Genomic DNA, 24,012 nt, shown 5'->3' with positions numbered 1-24,012 from the left:
ATTATTACATCATTATTACATCAGGTCATTATTACATCAGGTGGGGATGAACCCTCAGAAAGGACTGTGTGACCCTAGTCTTTCTCTGGCTTCCTGTTCAAAGTGTGATCTCTTCCTTCCATATGTGCTTCTGACATCTGCCATGAGGTCCTCACTATACCAAGCCAAAGTGTTGTGACACCCTTGAATGTCCAGAAGGGTGAGCTCTCTACATCTTGTTTCTTTATAAAGATAACATGCCTCTGGAATTTTATTATAGTAGTCCAAAACATACTAATGCAGTACCTAAGTTTATATAGACAAGGATTAGGTCCTCCTGATATAGTATCAGATTCTTTATACTTGGCCATGCACAATGCCATAAATAGAATGAATGACAGAATGAAAATCCAACTCATAGTAAAGAAGTAAGTGGAAATCAATCCAGAAGAACAGCTTACCTCAAGCACAGGTCCAAGGGCCATAAGCCAGAGAGCAAATGAGGGTCAGGGAGCCATTGTTAGGTACAGGCCAGGTACGTGGCACCAGGCAGCCATGGTGTGAGCCATCTCCTGTGGGCAAGGAAGGGAGCTGGGACCTGATTGTATGGAGGACAAACGATATGGTGAGCCGGGAACTGGAGGTAGACTTCAGTCAAACACTGGCTCTCCATCATCAATGGCTCTATCAGCGCTCACTCAATTGAATATGAGTGATAGCATAATTATCGGCTCCATAACTTCGAATTATTTTTCTGAATTTGTGTGGAAGTGCTCTGCACAGATCTTGGCAGTCAGCGGGACTCAATAAATGATATTGACCCTAAAAACTAAAGAGCAAAATTATACTATTCAACCAAAGAAAAAGAGTTGTGTCTATTAAGGTTCTCCCGTTATAAACATAAGAAGCTGATGTAAGCAGATGCTTAACTGAAGACAGGGTGGAAGAAGTAGGGTTTGGAATGGACAAGAAGCAACACAGTTCTGGGAATCCAGGCATCAGAAATAGAGAGTTTCTTCAAGGTGTCCCCATGGGGAAGAATTTGCTTCATCTCTCCTGGGTCCATCTGACACCCTTCTCAGGAAGGAGGGGCCCCCTGACCAACAGTCCCACGAAAGCTGTTTGTAACAGGCACAGGGCACCTCCCAAAAGAAAGGAGTGTCAGGGTGGGAGGCTTTGGCCTTCATCATGTTCAGGCTCCCAGTGAGAGTCTTGGCACTGCCTGGCTGTCTTGCCGCTGTCTATTTTCTCTTCCTGGGCCTTGGGTAGCTGTTCTTTGACGCCTTGGACTAGATGTGTGGAACTTTTGGCTTTCTGAGCCACGTGATTTGGCTCTCCTGCTTGCATTTTTCATCCATATGTCTGGGCTTTCTACCCTTACTTCCTGAAACTGATCCTCCTGCTTGCCTGGGAGGAGAGATCAGATGAGGACCCTGGGAAATCTGTGCCATCTGCAATCAGATAGGATCTGGACTCTGAGGCCTAAGGGAGAAGAAACTAGGTCAGGGTCAGTGAGTGACTTAAGGGTAGATTCAGAGCCATAGCCCAGCTTCTTTTTTCTTTTCTTTTTTTTGGGGGTGGGTGGGTACTGGAGATCGAACTCTGGTCCTTGCACTTGTGCAGCAGGCAGCGAAACCACTGAGCTAAATCCCTGGCCCCTTCAGCTTCTTTTTTCATTAAAGGAACTCTAGAAAAATCTATAAAAGTAAGAAGTAGAAAACATGCACCTAAGTCAATCAGACATTTGTATTTGGCTATCTGGTTACTGGGGAGGTAACACTGCAGATTGGGTGTGAGAGTGTGAAGCGGGAAACTGTGAGGACCCCAGACAGACAGCTCTTAACACAAAGATAGGAGCAAAATGCAGCCTTTTAATGCCATTGGCTCAGCATGTGACTCCTGTCAGTATCGAGAGCCCCCCAAAAAGTTTGCACTTCTTTATATACCTCTTTTTATATCTGCAAAGCTTAATGCCATTGGAGTTTCCCTAGGAATATACCAAGCAGGATTTACACAAAGCAGGGCAGTGGAGGAGGGGGGAGGGCTAAGAGTTCTGACAGAACTTTCTGAGTTTGGTACACTACTTTGGTGACAGATTACAAAAGTTGTCATGGTTACTCAGGTGCATTCTACAAAGAACATAGTTACCTAGTTAACCCATAGTTGTCCAATAACACAGTCAATCCACTGTTGCCCAAATCCATAAGGAGTGGTGATCTCCTCTCTCAAGAGGGTTCTGGACCCCTGCTGTTGGCAGTTAACAGAAGGTGGCCTTGGAAATGTCCCCTAACCTAAGCTTTAGCCCTCCTCTGTAAAACAGAGGTGTGATGTGGAAAAGCCATGGCAATGTGTCATCTGCACTTTAGTGAATATCAGTGATATCAACCTTGCTAGATATTAAATTTAGAAACATCATGTGTCATTGCCATTCAGCCTGTCCTAACTCTTCTTTTTTTCGGTAATACAGATGTCTATTTTATTTAAAAAGTTACAAACAGGTGGACTGCAGGGTCATCTTACAAAAATGACAAGAATGAAATCTATTGGAAAAAATTTACTTTTACAAAATTTATTTGCCATTTTCCCTTCTATTTTCACTTTTTTTCTTGTCCCTTCCTTCCTTTCCTCCTCCACCCTCCCTTGTTCCCCCTTTTCCCAATATCTATTATACATCTTAGTCCTTATTTCCACTTTTGATTTATCACACCAGAGAAACTATGCAGTATGATTTATTTCACTTAAGAGTATGGTCTCAAGGTGCATTCATTTAGCAATAAATGTCACAAGCTCATCCTTCTTTTTGGCAGAGTAGTACTCCATTGTGTAAAAATACTACATCTTTATCCATTCATTAGTTGATGGGCATTTGGGCTGTTTCCAAGATTTAGCTATTACAAACTGTGCTGCTACAAACATGGATGTGCATATATCACTGTGATAGGATGCTTTTAATTCTTTTGGGACGATATCAAGAAGGGGAATAGCTGGGCCGAATGAAACCTATAGTTTTACTTTTTTGAGGAATTTCCACACTGATTCACACAGTGGTTGCACCAGTCTACACTCCTACCAACAGTGGAGAAGGATTCCTTTTTCTCCATAGCCCCTCCAGAATTTATTATTGGTTCATTTCTTGATAACAGCCATTCTTTCTGGATTGAGATGAAATCTCACAGTTGTTTTAATTTGCACCTCTCAAATGACCAGTGATGTTGAGCATTTTTTCATATATTTATTTGCTGTTTCTACTTCTTCATCTGAGAAGTGTGTATCCATGTCAGATGCCCATTTTGGATTGGGCCTTTAAATCGGGGGGGGGTCCTGATTTTTTTGAGTTCTTATATATTTTAGACAGTATTTCTTTGTCTGAGGAATAGCTGGAAAATTTTTTTTCCCACACTGTGGGTTTCTTCACTCTGTTGATGGTTTCTCTTGCTGTACAAAAGCTTTTTAATAAGATGAGGTCCCAGGGGTTGATTCTTTATAGTATTTCCCATGCAGTCTGGGCTGTGTTTATGAAGTCTTTGCTACTCCTATGTCCTGTCCTCAAGCGTTCCGCCCATTCTCTCTTCTAGTAGATTTAGTGTTTCTGTTTTAATATTTAGATCTTCAATTCATTTTCTTTTTTGGCTAGTTCATGATAAAAGATATGGGTCTGGTTTCAATCTTCAGCATGTGGAAAGCCAGTTTTTCCAGTACCATTTATTAAAGAGGCTATCTTTCTTCCAGTGAAGGTGTTTGGCTCCTTTGTCAAAGATAAGGTGGCTGAGTATGCCTGGAGTTGTTTCTGCATCTTCTAATCTGTTCCATTGATCCTCAAGTCTGTTCTTTTGCTAGTACCATGCAGTTTTTATCACAGTAGCTTTGTAGTATAATTTCAAGTCAGGGATTGTGATGCTCCCTGCCTTGCCTTTGTTGGCCAGAATTGCCTTTGCTATTCTAGGTCTCTTCTGGTTCCAAATGAATTTTAGGATTGTTTTTTCTAATTCTGTGAGATATGCTTTTCAGATTTTGATTGGGATTGCATTAAATCTGTATAACAATTTTGGAAGTATGGCCATTTTCACTATATTGGTTCTTCCTATCCAAAAAAAAGGATATCTTTCCATTTTCTGATATCCTCTTCAATCTCCTTTTTCAGAGTACTGTAGTTTTCAACGTAGAGGTCTTTTACTTCCTTCATTAGATTGATTTGTAAGTATTATACTTTGTAGATGCTATTGTTTAAAGTGTTGTTTCCCTAACTTCTCTCTCAGTGAGTTTGTTATTCATGTACAGGAAGGCTATTGGTTTTTGAGTGTTGACTTTGTATCCAGCTATTCTACTGAATTTTCTTATTAAATCTAGGAGTCTTTTGGTGGAGTTTTTGGGTCTTCTACGTAGAGTATCATGTCATCTGCAAATAATGATAATTTAACTTCTCCATTTCCTTTCTTTATTCCTTTTATTTCTTTCTCTGGTCTAATTGCTCTGGCTAATGTTTCCAGAACTATATTGAACAAGAGTGGTGACGATGGACATCCTTGTCTCATTTCTGATTTTACAGTGAAAGTTTTCAATTTTTGTCCATTTAGTAGGATGTTGGCTGTTGGTTTGTCATAGATGGCTTTTATCAAATTGAGATTAAAGACCATCTATACCAATTTTCTGTAGAGTTTTTATTATGAATGGGTGTTAGACCTTGTCTTTTCTGCATCTATTGAAAGGATCATATGGTATTTGTCCTTGGCTCTATTAATATAGTGTATTACATTTATTGATTTGTGTATGTTGAATCATCCCTGGATCCCTGGGATGAACCCAACTTGGTCATGATGTATAACCTTCTTGATTTGCTGCACTCTGTTTGCCAGTATCTTATTGCGAATTTTTGCATCTATATTCATTAGGGAGATGGGCCTGTTATTCTCTTTTTTGATTGGATCCTTCTCTGGTTTTGGTATCAAGGTAATGCTTGTTTTCAGGAATGAATTTGGGAGTATTGCTTCCCTTTCAATCTCATTAAAGAGTTTGAGAAGCAGCAGCATTATGTGTTGTCTAAATTTATTTTTTTTTTTGTCTAAATTTCTTATAGAATCCATCAAGGCCTGGGCTTTTCTTTGTTGGCAGGGTTTTTTTGAGGGGGGTACCAGAGATCAAACTCAGGACCTTGTGCTTTAGAGGCAGGTGGCAGCACCACTGAGCTAAATCCCCAGCCCAGTTGGTAGGTTTTTAATTACATCTTCAATTTCATTGACTGATTATTGGTTTATTTAGAATTTTTATATCTTCTTGATTAAGTTTTGATAATTCATATGTATCTAGGTATCTGTCTACTTCTGTGTTTTCTATCCTACTGGAATACAGGTTCTCAAAGTAGGTATTGATGATCTTCTGGATTAGAAGGTCTGTTGTGATTTCTCCATTTTCTTTGCTAATTACATGAATTTGAGTCTTTTCTTTCCTTTTTTTGATAAGGTTAGCTAAGGGTTTGTCAATTTTTTTTAATCTTTCACGAACCAACTCTTTGATTCATTGATTCTTTGTACTGTTTTTAAATCTCCATTGGATTAATTTCTGCTCTGATTTTTGTAGTTTCCTCCCTTGTATGAGCTTTGGGCTTGACTTACTCTTCTTTTTCTAGAAGCTTGAAGTTCAACATTAGGTTGTTTATTTGAGCCCACTCTATTTCCTTGGTATGGGTATTCACTGCTTTAAATTTTCCTCATAGAACTGCTTTCATTACCTCCCATGAGTTCTGGTATGTTGTATTGTCAATATTTAATTGTAGAAACTGTCTGATTTCTTCTTTAATTTCATCTGTGACCCATTGGTTGTTCAGGAGGGTGTTATTTAATTTCTATGTGTTTATGAAGTTCTTGTGGGTTTATTTTGCCACTGATTTTCAATTTCATTGCATTATGGTCTGATGATATGCATGGGATAATTTCAATTCCTTTACACTTACTAAGGAATGTTCTATGAGCTAGTATGTGGTTTATTTTGGAGAATATCTTGTGTTCAACTGAAAAAAATGTGTATTATGATGTTGTGGAGTGGAACACTCTGTAGACATCTACTAAGTCCATTCTCTCCACAAGTTTGGTTCAGTTCTAATATTTCATTGTTGATTTTTTGTCTAGTTGATCTGCCTATTAGTGACAGTGGGGTATTGAGGTCCCCCATTATAAGTAGATTAGTGCTTATATGATTTTTCATTTCTGTTAATATTTTTTATATAGTTGGGTGTACTGGTATTTGGTGCCTATATATTTATGATTATTATCTCTTCCTTTTGGATTGTTCCCTTTACAAGGATGTAGTGATCTTTGTCTCTGTTAATCAGTCTTGGCTTGAAATCCACTTTGTCTTCAAATAGAATAGTGACCCCTGCTTTTTTCTAGGTTCTTGTCACATGGAATACTGTTTTCCATCCTTTGACTTTCAGTTTATGAACTTATTTTTGAATCAAATGTGTTTATGTGTTTCTTTTCTTTTTTTTTTTTTTGGTGGGGGGTACCAGGGATCGAACTCAGGACTTTGCACTTGTGAGGCGGGTGTGGTGCCACTGAGCTAAATCCCCAGCCCTTAAATGTGTTTCTTGTATGTAGCATATTGTTGGATCTTGCTTCTTGATCCATTCTGCCAGTCTATTTCCTTTGATTGGTGAATTGAGACAACTAACATTGATGGTTATAACTGATATTTATTGTCTTATCTCTGTCAAGTTATTTTCCTATTGTTGGCTTCCTTCTTTCCTTTTCTGTTTAATTTCTTGCCTTGCCTGGTGGATTCATTCTCTTGGGGTTCATGCAGTTGTAATCCTTGTTGTCTATTTCTAGAATATCCTTCAGAACACTTTGGAGTGCTGGTTTGGTGGTCATGAATTTCTTTAGGTGTTCTTCTTCATGGAAGAATCTTATTTCTCCATCAATTTTGAAAGATAGTTTTGCAGGGTACAACAATCTGGGTTGGAGGTTTTCAATTCTCACTTTAGAACTTATGTGGGTCCTGGGGATCCACTTTCCTTCTCCTCCTCACACAGCTATATTCCAATGTCAGGACAGTAAATCTCTGAGAAGCTCCTTCTCTGCTGCTCACCACTCTGCTATCTTCCCAGAAGTCCTGTCTCAACTCTTTCCCTGAATTTCTTAGGCAGCTTATTCTGGGCTTCCCAGGTACTGCTAGTTTCAGAAGTTACTTTTACCAGTTCCATGCCCTAAAAACAAAGCCAGCACCTGAGAGATTATATTGAGCAATGTGGGTAGCATATATTGGAGAGACTAAAATATAAAATGCATCAAGTGCACATTAAGCTTTATGCTGGGACGTGACAACACAGCCATAACCATTCTTCCCTCTAGTAACCACACCTTCACTCTTTCTTTGGGGAACATCTTCTCCTATTCCAGGTGGTTTGAGCAAGGCTGTGAACCATGTTACCTAGTTTCCTGGCCCTGACTCTCCTGAGCTGTAGTGGTGGGCAAACAATCCAGGCCTAGCCTGTCAGAGCATCTCAATAAAATGGCCTCAGAATGTTGATTCATAACTAGCGAGTGACCTCAGCAAAGCTCATTGGATTTATATTTGGAACATTTGTTTTTGGAGTGAAGGAGCTAAAGGTATGTAAGAGCATATTCACCATGTGGTGCAAGTAGCCTGTGGAGAATGACAACAAAACCAAGAGAAGGAGCCCGCTGTGGACAGGCAGGTCTGTGCACACCCTACCGAGGTCCCGAGTCATGCGGAAGATGCCGAATCACCCCGCTGCAGACAGGCAGCCATCTGGTTCTACACTACAGAGACACAGAGGACACCACACCAGCAGACCAAGGTACTGAGTCCCACTGCTCCTGGCCCAGAGGTAGGGGCTTCTGAGCCACCGTCCCACTGCTCCTGGTCCAGAGGAAGGGGCTTCCCAGTCACCATCCCTCCTGCTGCTTCCTCCCCAGAGGAAAGGGCTTTTGGGCCACCTTCTGTCCCGCTGGTCCTGGCCCAGAGGAAGGGGCTTCTGGGCCAACATCCCTCCCACTGCTCCCAGCCCAGAGGTAGGGGCTTCTGAGCTACCATCCCACTGCTCCTGGTCCAGAGGAAGGGGCTTCCCGGCCACCATCCCTCCCATTGCTCTTAGCCCACAGGAAAGGGCTTTTGGGTCACCATCCCTACTGCTGCTCCCGGCCTCTGTCCCACCTCTCCCAGCTCAGAGGAGGTAATCTGTGCAGGTGCCAACAGCCCCCCCGCCCAGTCAAAATGAGAAAACACATAAATAAGTCTCAAAACTAGACTTCCAGATCACCTACAGCAACCCCAAAGGGAAATGAGATGGAACACTCTGATACTCAACCACCTGGACCCACTGAACTGGCAACCAAAGGGGATCTGGAAAAAATGAAATCAGAAATAATTTCTCAGATAACAGGAGAAATTGTGCCCCTAGTGCAAGACATGATTAATAAATCTAGAGAGGAGCTCAGGAACATGATGGAATCCCAACATAAGAAACAAATGGAATCCATAAAACAGATGCAAATAGATTTCCACAAGATGAAAAACTCCACTGAAAGTCTACACAGCAGAATGAGCCAATGTGAGGACAGAATTTCAGATATAGAAGATAAGACTGCAATTAGTGACCAGGAAAAGAAAAATTGCTTCAAAATTATAAGGGAACATGAGAAATCAATCCAGCAGCTGCTAGATGATGCAAAGAAGAATAACATAAGACTGATTGGGCTCAATGAAGAAACAGGAGAGAGTACAGATGACATAAAAAATCTCTTTACAGAAATAATGGCAGAAAACTTCCCAAGCAGGGGAAAAGAGCTTGACATACAGATAAGTGAGGCATATAGGACTCCAAATAGTCTTGATAAAAAAAATCTACACATAGGCATATAATTGTTAAGATTCCAGAATCCCAACAGAAGAACAAAGTTCTCCAAGCAGTCAGAGAAAAGAAACAAATCACATACAAAGGAAGGCCCATCAGAATCACAGCAGACTTCTCAACACAAACCATCAAGGCAAGAAGAGCTTGGAGTGACATATTCCAAGCCCTAAAAGAAAACAGCCTCCAACCCAGATTGATGGACCCTGCAAAACTATCTTTCAAAATTGATGGAGAAATAAGTTACTTTCATGACAAAGAGCACCTTAGGAACTTCGTGAATACCAAACCAGCACTCCAAAGAATTTTACACAATATCCTAGGAACAGACATTGAGGCTCACAACCCCAGGAAGCAAAGCAGAATGAACCCATCTGCCATGACAAGAAATTCAATGGAAAGAGGGAGAACCCAACAAAAAGAAAAGGTCATGGCAATGACAAGTCAATATGTTTCAGTTATAACCATCAACGTTAATGGTCTCAATTCAACAATCAAAAGAAATAGACTGGCAGAATGGGTCAAGAAGCAAAATCCAGCAATATGCTGCATACAAGAAACACACTTAATTCAAAAGGAAACTCATAGACTGAAAGTTAAAGGGTGGAAAACAATACTGCATGCAACAGGAACCCGAAAAAAAGCAGGAGTAGCTATCCTCTTGGCAGATCAAGTAGATTTCAAACCAACACTGATTAAGAGAGACAAAGAAGGACACTACATCCTTGTAAAGGGAAGAATCCAAGAGGAAGAGATGACAATCATAAATATCTATGCACCAAAGACTAGTGCACCCAACTATATAAAACAAATACTAATGGACATGAAAAGTCACATATGCACTAATACAATTGTAGTGGGGGACCTCAACACCCCACTGTCACAAATAGATAGATCAACTAGACTAAACATAAGTAAAACCAAGAGAAGAAGATAAGTGCAGATGACTTTGGATATATCAATTTCCAAGCCCCAGTCCTGGAAGCCCTGATTCGTGTAGACCTTCCAATTATTCAATTTTCCTGTATCCTTCCTAGCCAAGGGAACCATATACCCCCCGACACACACACACTTTTTTCAGTACTGGGGGTTGAACTCAGGCCTTTTCCTATGCTAGGCAAGTGCTCTACCACTGGGCTACATCTCCAGCCCTTGCCCCTCCCGCTGTTTCCATTTGAGACAGGATCTCACTAAGTTGCCCAGGCTGGCCTTGAAGCTGTGATCCTTCTGCTTCAATTTTCCAAATAGCTGGGCTTATAGGTGTGCTTCACTATGCCTGGCAAATTTCCACTTTTTGCTCAAACTGATTTGTCCTGGGCTGCTATTATTTTCAAGTCAAACAGTCTTGACTAATACAAATCCTTTGTTTTTGAAGGAGGGAAGGTAATTGTGTAATCATTTGTAATTTTGTGCATTCTGTGTCTGATGAGAAACAATATTATCCCTAAGTTGAAAGGGGTCCCAAGCACACTGACTAGGATCAAGGGAATCTTGGGGGTAGGGCTTGGTGGTTTCTCCGTCAGAGCTCTCTGGAGTTGCACTCTGTCTTAATGATTGCTGCATTCACTCCATCAAGCAGAATTTGAGTCTCACAAGTCTTTGGAGTTACTTGAAGAAGCTGTGGTCCTTTCATCTCTTCTGGTTTCCTTGGAGCTTGTTCTATTCCCTTTCATCTCCAACTCGGCTCTGTGAAAAGGTGTAATGGCAGGAGATCTGGGAGTCTGGCTGTGTAGGAAAGTGTACAGATTCTGAGCAATCCGAATTAGTCATGCAATGCATGTGTGCTACTCTTTATCATCACAGGCTTGGTGACTGGGAAGTCCCCAGGGGAGACACATACAATCCTCCCTGAATTGCAGAGGTGCAGGGAAGAGGCTTGGTCATGTTCAGTGAGGTGCAGCAGACCTCAGTCTACTGTCTGCCTGAGTCCCCCATTTCAGTGTCACCATATTGTGGGAGGTCGGCCCCCTCTCGTCCTCCTCTCTTGGCCTGCTCCTCCTCCAGGAAGGTGCCCAGAACACTGCAGGAAGCCTTTTTGCCTGATTCTTTTCTGTGCCAGTTAGTTCATCATTTGTTCTCACATGTGCTTTTTTATTTCTTTATTTGGGATAGGAATAGTGTATCTGTATATCCCTAAATTTCCCATAAGAATATCATAGAAAAACAGGGAGTAACTGTTTAAAGGTGATTTAATGGAGGCGAGGGCAGGCCCAGGGTCTCATCATCACTTGCGGAAACAGACCCAGGAGGAATGTGCTATGTGGAATCAGAAAGTTTGGGTTTTCATTTCAAAACATTCATAAGAAATGATGTTATTTTCTGTCTTCTATTTAGCGTATCTTTGCTGAGATTCTTATTATTTCCTTCCTTCTACTAAGTCAGAATTTAGCTTGTCATTTTCTTTCTGGGTATAATGTTAAGCAGTTGATTTGGAATCTATTTTCTTTCTTTCTTTTTTCTTGGTACTGGGTATTGAACTGAAGACTTTTACGCTGAACTACATCCCCATCCCCCTTTTTATTTTGAGGCAGTTACTAAGTTGCCCAGGCTGGGCTTGAACCTGTATTCCTCCTGCCTTAGCCTCCCAGAGTGCTGGGATTAAAGATTTTTATTCTTTTTTACGCCAGTGTTCACTGCCGTGAACTTCCCTCTTACCACTGCTTGTGAACTTCCCTCTTACCACTGCTTGTGCTGCTTCCTGTAACTTGTGGCATGTTGTGCTTTCATTTCATATATCTGAACACATTGTCCAGTTTCCCTTGTGATTTCTTCTGTGACCTATTGGTTAAGAGTGTGTTTAATTTCTACATATAATAGTTCCCCTTTACCTGTGGCTTCGTTTTCTTTGATTTTAATTGCTTGCAGTTAACCACAGTCTAAGAATATGAAATGGAAAGTTCCAGAAATAAACAATTCATTAGTTTTAAATTATGCCCCATTCTGAGTATAGTGTCCCTGAATTTGGTTGTATCAATTTCCAAGCTCCAGTCCTGGAAGCCCTGGTTCTTGTAGAACTTCTAATTATTAACAGTTTTCTTGTATCCTTCCCAGCCAAGGGAATCATACAAATTTCCTTTTTTTCCCCTTTTTGCAGTATTGGGGGTTGAACTCAGGGCCTTTTATGTTAGGCAAGTGCTCTACCACTGAGCTACATGCCCAGCATCACATCCATGTCCAGCACATCCACGTCTACAAATTGCCCACCTGTTAGTCACTTGATAGCCGTCCAAGTTATCAAATTGACTACTGCAGTATCAGTCCTCACGTGCAAGTAACCTTTATTTTATTAAAAAGAGCCCCAGAGTGCAAGAGAAGAGCTGAAGGGTACATGAAAGGACAGAGGAGCTCGAATACTGTGCGAGGCACACAGCAGAAACCACAGCAGAAACCACAGCATGTACTGTGTAAGGCTTCGGCCTCCCACCTGGGTCTTGGCATATGTCTCTACAAACAAGTGTATCCCCTGCAAATGAGGGGGACAACTGTATCTGTGTATTTTCCAGTTTTCCTCCTGCTACCTATTTATAGTTCCATTCTGTTGTGGTTAGGAAAGATAATTTGTATGATTTCAATGTTTTCAAATTCATGACTTGTTTTCTGGCCTAACATGTGGTCTGACCCACAGAGAGTTCTTTATGTGTTTGAGGAGAATGTGTGTTCTGCCCTTGGTGAAAAAGATTCCCCTTGACTCCCTTAGTCGGGCTCCTTGGGGGCCCTCACCTCGGTGCCCGTGCATGGGCCTCCGTCACCCAGTAGCAGCAAGAATCTTAAGTCAGATCAGAGAGCTCCCTCCTCCCACCTTCAGATCTGATCACTCCGGGCCATGAGTAGTTTCTTCGTCCCTGATCACAATCTGATCACCCTGGCTTGCCTTCAGCAGGAATCCTGTGGAGTCTGCCTGGCCAGAGTCCCTCCCAACACTTTGTTTCCTCTTAGTAGCTTCCTGTCCACTGTCCCCACTTTGCTCCTCTGCTGTAGGTCCCCACTTGTCTGATCTGTGTTTGGAATTGAGCCCGGTTCTGTACTGAGGTCTCCTTGCTATTATTGCAATAGTTCCTGCATAAAATCTGTTTTTACTGCTTCAAGTCCTCTCAGGCTCTGGTTTTCTTTAAAATTGGAAACCAGAGTTTTTGAATATTCACACTGACACAGACAAATATACAGATGCCCCCCAAGGCTCTTTTTGTGGTTTTATTTGTTGGCGTTACACACACACCATTCATCTTCACTGAGAACCAGTCAGCCAGGTGGATCTAACTGAAGAGCAATGGAGCCTTTCAGCAATGCCCCAGTTGGCCTTCCCAGGGTTCCAACTGGCACAGAAGCTGGTGCAAGACCAGACTGGAGCTCAGGATCCCTGTCCTGCTCCATCACTAGTCCTGGCTAGATGTGACCTGGGAGGCCAAGAGACTCTTTGATCACTTAAAAAAGATTCGATAACACATATTAAAACTATAATAAGATATCACCTCGTACCTGTCAGAGGGCTGTGATTAAAAAGACAAAGGACAAGTGCTGGCAAAGACGTGGTGAAAAGGAAGCCTTACACGCCGTTGGTGGGAATGTGCATATTAGCATAGCCATTATGGAAAACAGTGTGGAAAGTCCTCAAAAAATTAATATACCATTTTCCAGCATACATTCAAAGGAAATGAAATCAGTATCTTAACAAGATGTGCACTTCCATTCTCACTGCAGCATTATTCACAGAAGCCAAGATACGGAAGCAACCGAGGCATCTGTCAACAAATGAATGGTGAAAGAAAATGTGGTATACACACAATGGAATATTATTCAGTCATAAAGACATGGAAATCCTGCCATTTGGAACAAGCTGGATAAACCTGGAGGACACTATGCCAGGTAATATAGGCCAGGCACAGGAGAAATACTGCATGACCTCATGTACGTACAGAATCTAAAATTGTTGAACTTATAAAAGTAGAGACCAGAATTGTGGAGATCGAGGATAATGTGGGATCGGGGATACATCATTTAGAGAATATAAACTTTCAGTTAAATAGGAGGAGTGAGTTCAAGGAATGGACTATAAGACGTGGAGTTTTGAATGAAACTCTTCCGAGTTTTATTACCAACTCAGCTGGTGGCTGCCATTTCCAGCAGTCACCAGGGTGGGAGACAACATCAGCAGGTGACCCACCCACCTGTGTAAGTCTCCTTAGTGTGGCTTCGCCATCGGGCATCAGACCACACAATCATCAAGTAACAGTTTTATAGTGCTTAGTATTCTAGATGTTAGTACATGGGACACCTGGAGGAAACACACAAATGCAGAGGCCAGGAAGTTCGGGAAGCTTCATCTGATGATTTTTTAAAAAATGGAAACAGACACTAGTTTCAAGAGATCATGCTATGACTGAGAGGTGGTCACTTTAAGCAGCCAAGCAAATGTCAAAATGGCCCATTTAAAGGAAGTGGTGGGAAAGCAGGGAGCCAATCTTGGCCAGAAGAGATATCTCTAAGTCTTTAGCTCTGGCCATTTGGGTAGGGTACAGTATGGAGACTGTGTCACAGGTGATTGAGCCCCACTCTGGTGTGAGAAAGTTAGACTTCTATTTACAAATAAATGCTGAGGCAGTAGAAAATAAAGTTGTATGTCACCACTACACATGGTGACTGGAGTTAAGAACAATGCATTGTGTTGCTAAAAATCACTAAGAGTAGATTTCAAGTGTATGCTGGGCACGTGACAGTTCTCTTAAATGTTTTTGAAACTTTTTGCAAGTCTAACAATTTTTTCAAAATAAAAGCTTACAAAACCAAGATAGTTGAATATGGCCGGGTACAGTGGCACCACCCATAGTCCCAGCTACTTGGGAGACAAAAGCAGGAGGATCCCTTGAGCCCAAGAGTTTGAGGCCGGGCTGGACAACACAGCAAGATCCCCATATCAAAAAAAAAAAAGGATAGATAAAAATGATGTGGAATTTAATATTCTAATGGATCAAAGGGATTAGAAATTACAGAGATTTCTTTAAACATGAAAAAAACTATGTGAACCTCCTGCCTCAGCCTCCTGAAGTGCTGGGATTACAGTTGTGCAACACCATGCCTGGCTTAAATTCTTTTATTTGTTTGTTTTAGTTTTTTTTTTTTTTTTTTTGAGGCAGCATCTCGCTATTTAGTTCAAGTTGGCCTTGAACTCACTATGTAGCCCAGGCTGGCCTCCAACTCACAGCAATCCTCCTGCCTCAGCCTCCCTAGTGGTGGGATTACAGGCGTGCACCACCACCACCACACCCAGCATGATCTTTTTTTTTTTTAGTGTTTTTTGTTTTTATTTATGGTGAAGAGGAAAGAGGAGGAAATACAGGGTGTGAAGGGGCTGAGATCAGGTGATGTTTTCTTTTTCCTCCAACCAGAAGTACGGTCATTCCTACGGCAGGCTCGCCTGCAGGGCACATCTTGCGTTTGTGGCAGCATCCAGGACTGTTCTGTTCAATTGGACAAATCATGTGCACCAGCATCATGTGAGCAGGTCTGGCTGTGTTTCTAAGGGGAACAGGCAGAGATGGCCATGTGGCTCCACTGATCAGCCTCTTCCATTGGCTGCCAAAGGAAGCAGGGAGGACAGAGGACTCATCACAGGGACAGTGACCAGACACTTGCAGGGGGAGGGGGAGGAGAGTGATGAGACTTGGGCAGGCCAGTGCTGGAGACTCCAAGGGGGCCACCCTTCAAGAAGGGATGGAGGAGTAAAGGCTGATGGGATGGAGAAGAGAAGATGGGCTAGGAAGTATGAGGGTGGAGGCGAGAGAGAGAGAGAGAGAGAGAGAGAGAGAGAGAGAGAGAGAGAGATATGCCAGTGCCATAGACGAAGCAGGAAAGCATCTTCCAGTAAGACTGCTCTGTCCTACTGCCACTGGGACTGCCAGGCACTTCGGCCTGGAGGCTCAAGGTGACCCCCTTTCCTTACAGACACAGAGTGACAAAAAGCTACTTCAGAGTCCCTAAGGTGCTTCCTCCCTCAGGTTCCACACTAGGCACAACTCAGAGCCCAAGCAGCTGTCACCCCATGGGTGACAAGGGCAGACTGGGCACAGCCAAGCCCCTTCACGTACAGCATGCTCTCTTAAACCAGGCCTCAGGGACACCAGCAGGGCACACAGCAGCCCCAGCAGGCAGGTGATGGGCTAGGGACTCTAAAAGTGGTTGAGGAACCAGAAGTTCCACATTTTCTTGGAATGATGGAGTCAGGATGACTTCGTTTTTCACTTTAAAACTAGCCCAGAGCACAGTGGCTCACAGCAGCCTTTTGTGAGGCAGCTCTGTAGACTCAGGCTGTCTTTGGGGGGGCTGCTAGAATTCTCTAGAACTGCAGCCTCCTCCCCCACCCAACCAGGACAGCTCCCCATGACCCTGTTTTAGGGAACACATGCTTCGTTGCAGCCACAGCCAAACTGATGTCCAAGAGTTCCCGTCACCATGATTTAGTGATGAGCTGGGCGGGATTCTGCTGGCTCCAGAAAGGAGGAAAAGAAAGTGACAGTTCATGGAGGGCCGAGAAGAGGAAGTGAATGGAAGCAGTGGCCCCCAAAAGACAGGGGTGCAGGGCCCTGAAGCTCAGCACACCGATGGGGCCTGTGGTGTGTCCGCCACTCATGCCATCCTGGCCAGTCTGGGAAATGACAGGTTCTGTACCTCCACAATCTGGCACCCCGCAGTCAGCGTGTCCACTGGCTTCAGCAGAGCCCAGGACAAATTCCATGGAACTCATGTTAAAACGCCTGACTTGAGGCCAGGGCTGGTACCCAACCCTGAATGATCTTTTAAACTGTACCTGACATATTTACCAAGAAAGACTATATGCTGTGTCCTAAAATGAGTCCTAATAAATTAAAAGGACAGAAATCAGAGTGTATTTTCTAGCCACAAAATAATTAAATTAGAAATCATTAACAAAAACAGTAATAGAAAAGTCTAAAGTCAATAACCTAAGTTTCTAACTTCAGAAGCTAGAAGAACAAGTAATTACTCCAATAAAGTAGAAAGAAAGACCAGAAGAGAAACTCAACTAACTTCATGAGGCGAGCATTAGTAGATACCACAAAAATTTATAAACCTTTATCCATCAAGGAAAGGAAGGCAACTTTTTAAAAGTGGATATCCCTATATAGAATATAAACTCAATCTTTACTTTGTACCATACATAAAAATTACTTGAAATAGGTTATATATCTAAATATAAATATTAAACCATAAACCTTCTAGAGGAAAAAACAAGAGTAATCTGCTTTCTTTGGGGTGGGCAAAGATTTTTTAAAAAGGACCCCTCCAAAAGCACAAATTATGACAGGAAAAACCTGATACAATTGTACTTGATCTGCTATTTGAAAGGCACAATTAAGAAAATGGAAAGGTAAATTGGCCATGGTGGCACATGCCTATAATTCCAGACTCAGGAGGCTGAAGCAGCAGGATTGACCCAAATTTGAGGTCAGCCTGGGCTATGTAATGAGTTCAAGGCCAGCCATGATCATAATGAGACGCTATCATAAACAAACAAATAGCAAACAAACACAACAACAAAAAACCCTTAAAAAAAAGAAAACAGAAAGATAAGCCACATTTAAGATAACAAGTTAACAGAAATAGAGTCAACAGAAATAACACATAACAGAATTAGAACCCACTTTAGATAATGGAATTATTGATTATAGAATATAAAATTAAGATGTGTTATGTAAATGTACCAACTCCCCACGATGAATGTAATCATTATGTACTGCAAACATGGCCTAATAAAAACGAAAATTGAAAAACAGAATATAAAAATATGTCAAAAAATGTTTACCCAGATATAATGGCTATATAATCCCAGAATTCAGGAGGCAGAAAGACCGTGAGTTCAAAATCAGCCTGGACTACAAAGGAAGACTCTGTCTCAAAAACAAACAGTGTAAAGAAAGAAATGAGAATAAAAACCAGGAAAAGCTCCCAACAAATGGATATATCTAACATAGGACCTTTATTCACAATATATAAATGTTGTCAGCCCATAATAAGCCAAGAAAGAAGATATATAGGTACATGTAAAGATGCACATCATTAGTCAGATATTTTGTTTTTAGAAATCCCAATATGAGAAAATGATGCTGGACTGAAGGTGCCCTGGGAGGGGCTCATAGGTGCAAATACAAAGCCCATTTATAGAGTAACCTCACACCAGGCTTCTTAGAAATCCACAGGTAGAAAGCCTTTCCTAGTTATATTCACACTAGAAAGAAAATGAGAACCACCCAAGAAAACCAAATACCATGAGCATGGGGAAGCACAAAGATTACTCATAACAGAATTAAGTCCTCAAGAAAGTTAGGTAATATAATTATGGAATGCAGAATAAAAGTATATTTTAAATGGTTAAAGGGCCCCCTCCAAATAAAAGATTAAATCAAAATATGGGCAACTGAAATGAATAGATACTTCGCAGAAGTACAAATGGCCAATAAATACATGAAAAAAATCTTAAACAACTCTGGCGATTAGAGAAATGCAAATTAAAAGAAGACTGAAATTCTACCTCACTCTAGAAATAATGACCATCACAAAGAAATCAAATAATAAATCTTGGCGAGGCTTTAGAAGAAAAAGGGACATTTCTGCACTGTTGGTGGAAATGTAAACTAGCACAACCATTATGGCAATCAGTGTGGTGATTCCTCAAAAAACAAAAACTAGAAATTCCATTCAATCCAGCTATTCTCCTTCTAGATATCTTCCCTGAAGAATAAAAGACACCATATCACAGTGATACATGCACAATCATGTTTATAGCATCAGAATTTATAATAACTAATTCTTGGAAGTGGCCTATATGTCCATCAACAGATGAAGGGATAAAGAAAATGTGGCATTTACACACAATGGAGTACTACTCTATCATAAAGAAGGATAAATAAGAGTCATTTATAGGAAAATCAATGCACCTTGAGACCATAATGTTAAAATCAGACACACAAGCTTAACTACGGCATGGATTCTCTTATATGAGAAACTCAAAATATAAATAAAGAACAAAATAAAAGACAGATAATAGGAAATAGGTAGGTGGATCTTTTGCAAATGGGAGGGAGACCAAGAAAAGGAGGGAGAGAATAAGGAGGGTGAGGGAAAGGAAGTCAGGAAAAAGAATTAAGATGTGTTATGTACCTATACTAACTCTCCATGATGAGCGTAATCAATGAGTAATGCAAGCATGTATTACTAAAAAATAATAAATGAAAAAATAAAATGGTCACAGAGAAAAAAGACAATTAAAAACAGAAAAAGAGAATATCAATAAAGAGCAGGAAGACTTAAAAAAAAAAACATAGAATTTCTGCAAATAAGTACTCACTGGACAGTTAAATAAAGATTAGACCTGGCTAAGAGAATATGTATCACAATGAATATATGAAGAGATGGACATACTGAAAGATGAGGATATGAATGACAGACTTCCAGAACTGATAAAAGGTATGCATTTTTAGATTTCAGAAACATATGGTGGCACATATCTGTAATCCCAGCACTCTGGGAGGTTGAGGGAGGAGGACTGCAAATTTGAGCCCAGGCTTAGCGAGATCTTGTCTCAAAATAAAAAATAAAAGGGGCCGGTGATTTAGCTCAGTGGCACTGCGCCTGCCTGGCAAGTGCAAGGTCCTGAGTTCGATCCCCGGTACCTCCTTCCCACCAAATAAATAAATAAATAAATAAATAAATAAATAAATAAATGGGCTGGGGATGTAGCTCAGTGCAAAAGTCCAGGGTTCAATCACCACCACTGCAAGCAAACGAACAACCCCCTCCAAACATACATAAAGATAAAGACACATGTAGACAAATCGTAGTAAAATGGCAAAATAGAATAATGTAACATCAGCTAAGAAGGGAAGCTCGGATTATAGATTCAGGCATTTAGATTTATAGAAGAAGCCAGGTCATCATTAGATAGGCACTGAGAGAACGTAACTGCCAATGCAGGACACACTATCACACCACAATGAAGAAATGGGTTTTCAGAAAAGCAAAAACTGAACAGATCACAGCAAGTGTCTGGTTTCTAAAGGAAGGCAGAAAGACTGCAATCCCGGATATGAGGCGGGCCACAAGAAGGCATGAAGAGCAAATAGCTGATAAACATAGAGAAAAACCTGAGCATTTACCACAAAAACCAAAAATACTGACCATTTTGAGGAGATATTAAAAACAAGATAGAATTAAAATGCTGAAAAAATTTACAAGATGAAAGAGGGGCGATTGATTGTTGTTTTGTTCAGAAAGGGCAGAAATATCAATTTGACTTGACTGTATGCGTGAGAAAATCTGAAGACCAGCCACAAAAGTAAGCTCAATTATAGGAAACTTCTCACAGCTGCATCCATAGCACTGGTAAACACCAAGCAGGCCTCTGGCAGAGGAGGGGAGGAGGCCAGTGAAGTGTAGGGCTTTACAGTAGCTTTCACTTACATTTACAGAACATTATTTCTTAAGCAGGGTAATGAGTATGTGGGTGCTCACTGTTCTTTTCATTTTTCATAAGTCTGAAATACTTCTTTAAAGTAGGCTGCAATAAGTTTTTTAAAAAATTGCTTTAATCTTTCTGTAGCAGTGGTTTTCAACTGGGGTCAGTTTTCTACCCCTCTCCCTCAGGGATGCCTGCTATTTTTGTCGAAACTGGGGTAGTGAGTGTTACTGGCATCTAGCTACATATAACTTACAATTCACGGACTGGTCACTCCACAGACAATTACCTAGTGCAAAATATTGATAGTGCTGTGCTTGAGAAACTCTCTTCTTTAGGATGAGAAATTTTTTTCAAAACTTAGAGTTCCTTTCCCTTCCCATGTGTATAAATATTATTACATGGTGATTTTGTTCACAATATTTCTCTTATATATCTTCAGGAAGTAAAAATGCTTGACAAAGTCATCAGGAAAAACACCAACTTCATAAATGGGCAGCATAATTAACATTTTAAAGCATTAAAAATTAACCCTTGGTTAAGTAGCATGCACACAGCTGCAACCATGAGTTACTTTGGATTGGAATTTCTTTATGAGGTTTCCATGAAATGGCCAATTGCTTTCAGTCTATGTTCAAGAGACAAAAAAGGTAACATAAAGAAGCTGCTTCTGTTTTCTTGCTTAGTGCCACATTAGTATTCGGCTGTGGTCCTGAACTGAATTCGGGGGCTGCTACTAAGATGTCATCATTAAATTCCAACTGTACACCTCTGGCATGCTGCCTAAGTGCTCAGTGTGTTAAAGTGTAGATTAAAGTCCAACAAATCAATGCTCTCAAATTGTGGGTTTATGTAAACCTGCAATTAAAAACAGTATGCAATCACTTTCTTTGCCACCTGATGAGGGGAAGAGAAGCAAGCTCTTTTTCCTTGGTGGAGAGGTGAGAATGGCAGTTTAAAGAGAAGCATTCCCCTGCACAAGCTTTAAGGCGTGGCTTTTGATAAAGGCAGTTTCTCTGTACTGCTCAGCATCTTGGTGACCTGTCCATTTCAGGGAAGTTTCATTTTCTTTGACAAATCTGGGTATTTCCATTTAAAAATCTGTAAGCGTTTGTGGATAATAAGGAAGGGACCAAACCAGATCAAGAAAGGTTACTGACCAGAACCCTGATCCAGGAAGAATGTGACGAAGTGTGTGCAGGATAACCTTACTCAAAAGTGATGGAAGGATATTTAGAAGGCTTCTATTGGAAAAGCAGGTGCTTCTCCCAAATCAGAAGACAAAAAGCTCAGTGAAGTGCTTCAAGAAGCAGTCACCACCTGCCACCTAGCATTTAAGAACAGCAGGAGCAGGGCCAGGAGTATAGTGGTACAGCACTTGCTTAGCATGCACGAGGCCCTAGGTTTGATTCCCAGCACCTCAAGTGAAAAAAAAAAAAAAAGAGTATACACATTCATCTGATTTCTTGCTTGCAGAGATCTGAGAATATGTGGAGCTTTCAAAGCAACAGGCACTATCTTATTTGCAGAGACTAAGATTTAATGGACTGATGCTAGAAAAGGATTTAGGACACAATTATATTCACAGGGCAAAACTATATCAAAACTATGCCACAATAGTAGCTTCAAATTCAAAGGAAAAATTGATGCAGATACCATTATGGATACAATTGTATCCTTCATAGCAGGGTCTCTATGGCTGTCAGCCAGCTATTGAAAATAATTTCAGAAAGAGAAACTTTCCTGATTTGGTCTTTTAATACAGCAAAAAAGAGCCTTCTCTTCCAGGAAATCTATGTTTCATCACAACAGAAAAAAATGTTTGTATAGAAATGTTTTGGCCATACTTCTCATTTTGGGGGATAGGATGAGTTCTGGCAAGGAAGGCTTGCCGGCATTTCTTTTTTAGTTTAACAGTCTCCTCCACTTGTCCCACTGTTTTCTATCACCATTGTCCCAAGAATCACCCAGCCTGGCAGTCTAGGAAACCTGCTAATGTGATTGGAAATAGGAAAGATGTTGGCTGCATTATGGGGATACTTTTATAGAATCATAATAGAATTATATCCTTTATTCTTTTTTAGATAATTTTATCACACTCGAAGGAGAACTGATAAGTGACTTAAAAGGGACAGCATTTAGAGTTAGGATTTAATTGTAGTCTAAATTAATTTCAAATGGAGAATAATTGAATTTCAGTTTCTTTGGCTATCCCTGAGGGAAAGCATGAATTTGGTTATTGTTATTATTTTTTGGTACCGGGGATCGAACTCGGGACCTTGTGCTTGCGAGGCAGGCGGCCAAACCACTGAGCCAAATCCCCAGCCCAAGGTTATTTTTATTTGTAGATGGGGAGACTAAGACGGCTCATTCATCAAGATAATGTACCCATTATTTTGAGTTCTTCTGTAAACATTAAAACATCAGGTTGGATTTCTCCTGACTTTTACCCTAAATATGGAGTTGGGGTATGTCATTGTCTTCTCTTCCTAACATTGTATTAGTTACCCATGGTTGCACAAAAAAATTACTCCCAAATGTAACAGCTTCAACAACAAACATTCTCATGGTGTCTTTGAGTCAGTAATCTGGATGTGGCCCAAGGTCTTCCACAAGGCTGCAGTCATATCTAGGCTCTCCCTGGGTGAAGATCCCCTTCCAACTCACTGTATTGTTGGCATAATTTACTTCTTTGTAGGTTGTTGAAGGCCTCAGTTTTATGTTAGCTGTTGGCCAGAAATCTCCATTTCTTGTCACGGGGCCCTCTCCACAGGATATCTCAGAACATGACAACTGGTTTTAAGAAAGCATCAGAGTAAGAATGGGCAAGGCAGGCGAAGCTGAGTCTAAAGGCCACCTAAACTCAGAAATGACATCTGTTCCTTCTGCCACACTCTTCCTTGGAAGCAGATAAATAGGTGCAGTTCATACTCCAGGATGGGGAATCACACAGAGGTATAGAATCATAATAGAATTCCATTATGATTCTATAGTTACAGCAGGCAGAAGTCACTGGAAGCCACCTGAGAAGCTGCCTACAAACGTTAGTAACTATTATTGCATAAAACACAAAGAACTAAGCAAAGAACAAAGCCTGTCTTACTCTAACAAGGCAGAAAGGTGCAGGTTGGGGATGAGCCATTCCAGTAAGTTTGCCACCTGTTCCTTGTGCTCACTTTCAGAGCTAGCTTGTCCTAGGAGCTGCATACACAAAAGCATGATAAGTCAGAGAGACAGAAGAAAACTCCCTCACTCTTCATATGACTAGTTTTTCGTGCAAAATGTATGAATAGTTCTTTGAAATACCACTTAATACAACAGAACAATGTTATTGGTAGAAGAATAAAACAAAATTTGAAAAGCATGGTTCAATATCTAAACTTCTGAAGCAAGTTCCTTTTAGCAATCAGCAGCTACTCACGATGTTTCAATGGAGTACTCACCAGCTCAGAGGCTGGTGATGTTTTAGAGTATGACAGGGCTTGGAAGATGAGAACATGTTTAAATAAAACCTATTTCTTGATCCCAAATAATGAAGAATCTAGTAAATCTGCTTCAAGAATTTGTAGAAAAATACCATGGTAACAAATCCTCCTCTCTTACTCCTTGACCTGTACCTAATGATTGTTTTCAACCTTATTTTGCTTTACCCTCAGCACCCTTTTCTTGAGGTCCACTCCTTTTCAGTGAGCATGGCCAAGAC

At 41.0% G+C, this 24,012-nt stretch overlaps 1 long non-coding RNA gene across 3 annotated transcripts; it reads left to right on the top strand.

Annotated features, from left to right (window-relative positions):
• The first annotated feature begins 30 nt into the window (after positions 1 to 30).
• On the top strand, positions 31 to 17,469 carry LOC147821760 (uncharacterized). 3 transcript variants are annotated; one of them, XR_015446579.1, is made up of 5 exons: positions 31 to 199; positions 7,572 to 7,792; positions 13,544 to 13,708; positions 15,229 to 15,336; positions 16,256 to 17,469. It is a non-coding gene; the product is annotated as an uncharacterized LOC147821760 (long non-coding RNA). The 3 variants fall into 3 exon arrangements; XR_015446578.1 differs by having other exon boundaries at positions 15,229 to 15,344; XR_015446580.1 differs by lacking the exon at positions 7,572 to 7,792 and having other exon boundaries at positions 15,229 to 15,344.
• Positions 17,470 to 24,012: the final 6,543 nt, after the last annotated feature.

Source organism: Heterocephalus glaber, unplaced genomic scaffold (genome assembly GCF_053883595.1).
Source record: "Heterocephalus glaber isolate CG9 unplaced genomic scaffold, H.glaber_assembly_v1.0 deba00001707, whole genome shotgun sequence".
Taxonomy (NCBI): domain Eukaryota; kingdom Metazoa; phylum Chordata; class Mammalia; order Rodentia; family Bathyergidae; genus Heterocephalus; species Heterocephalus glaber.
The sequence above is the reverse complement of the archived record's forward strand: the minus strand, read 5'-3'. Positions and strand labels throughout refer to the sequence as shown.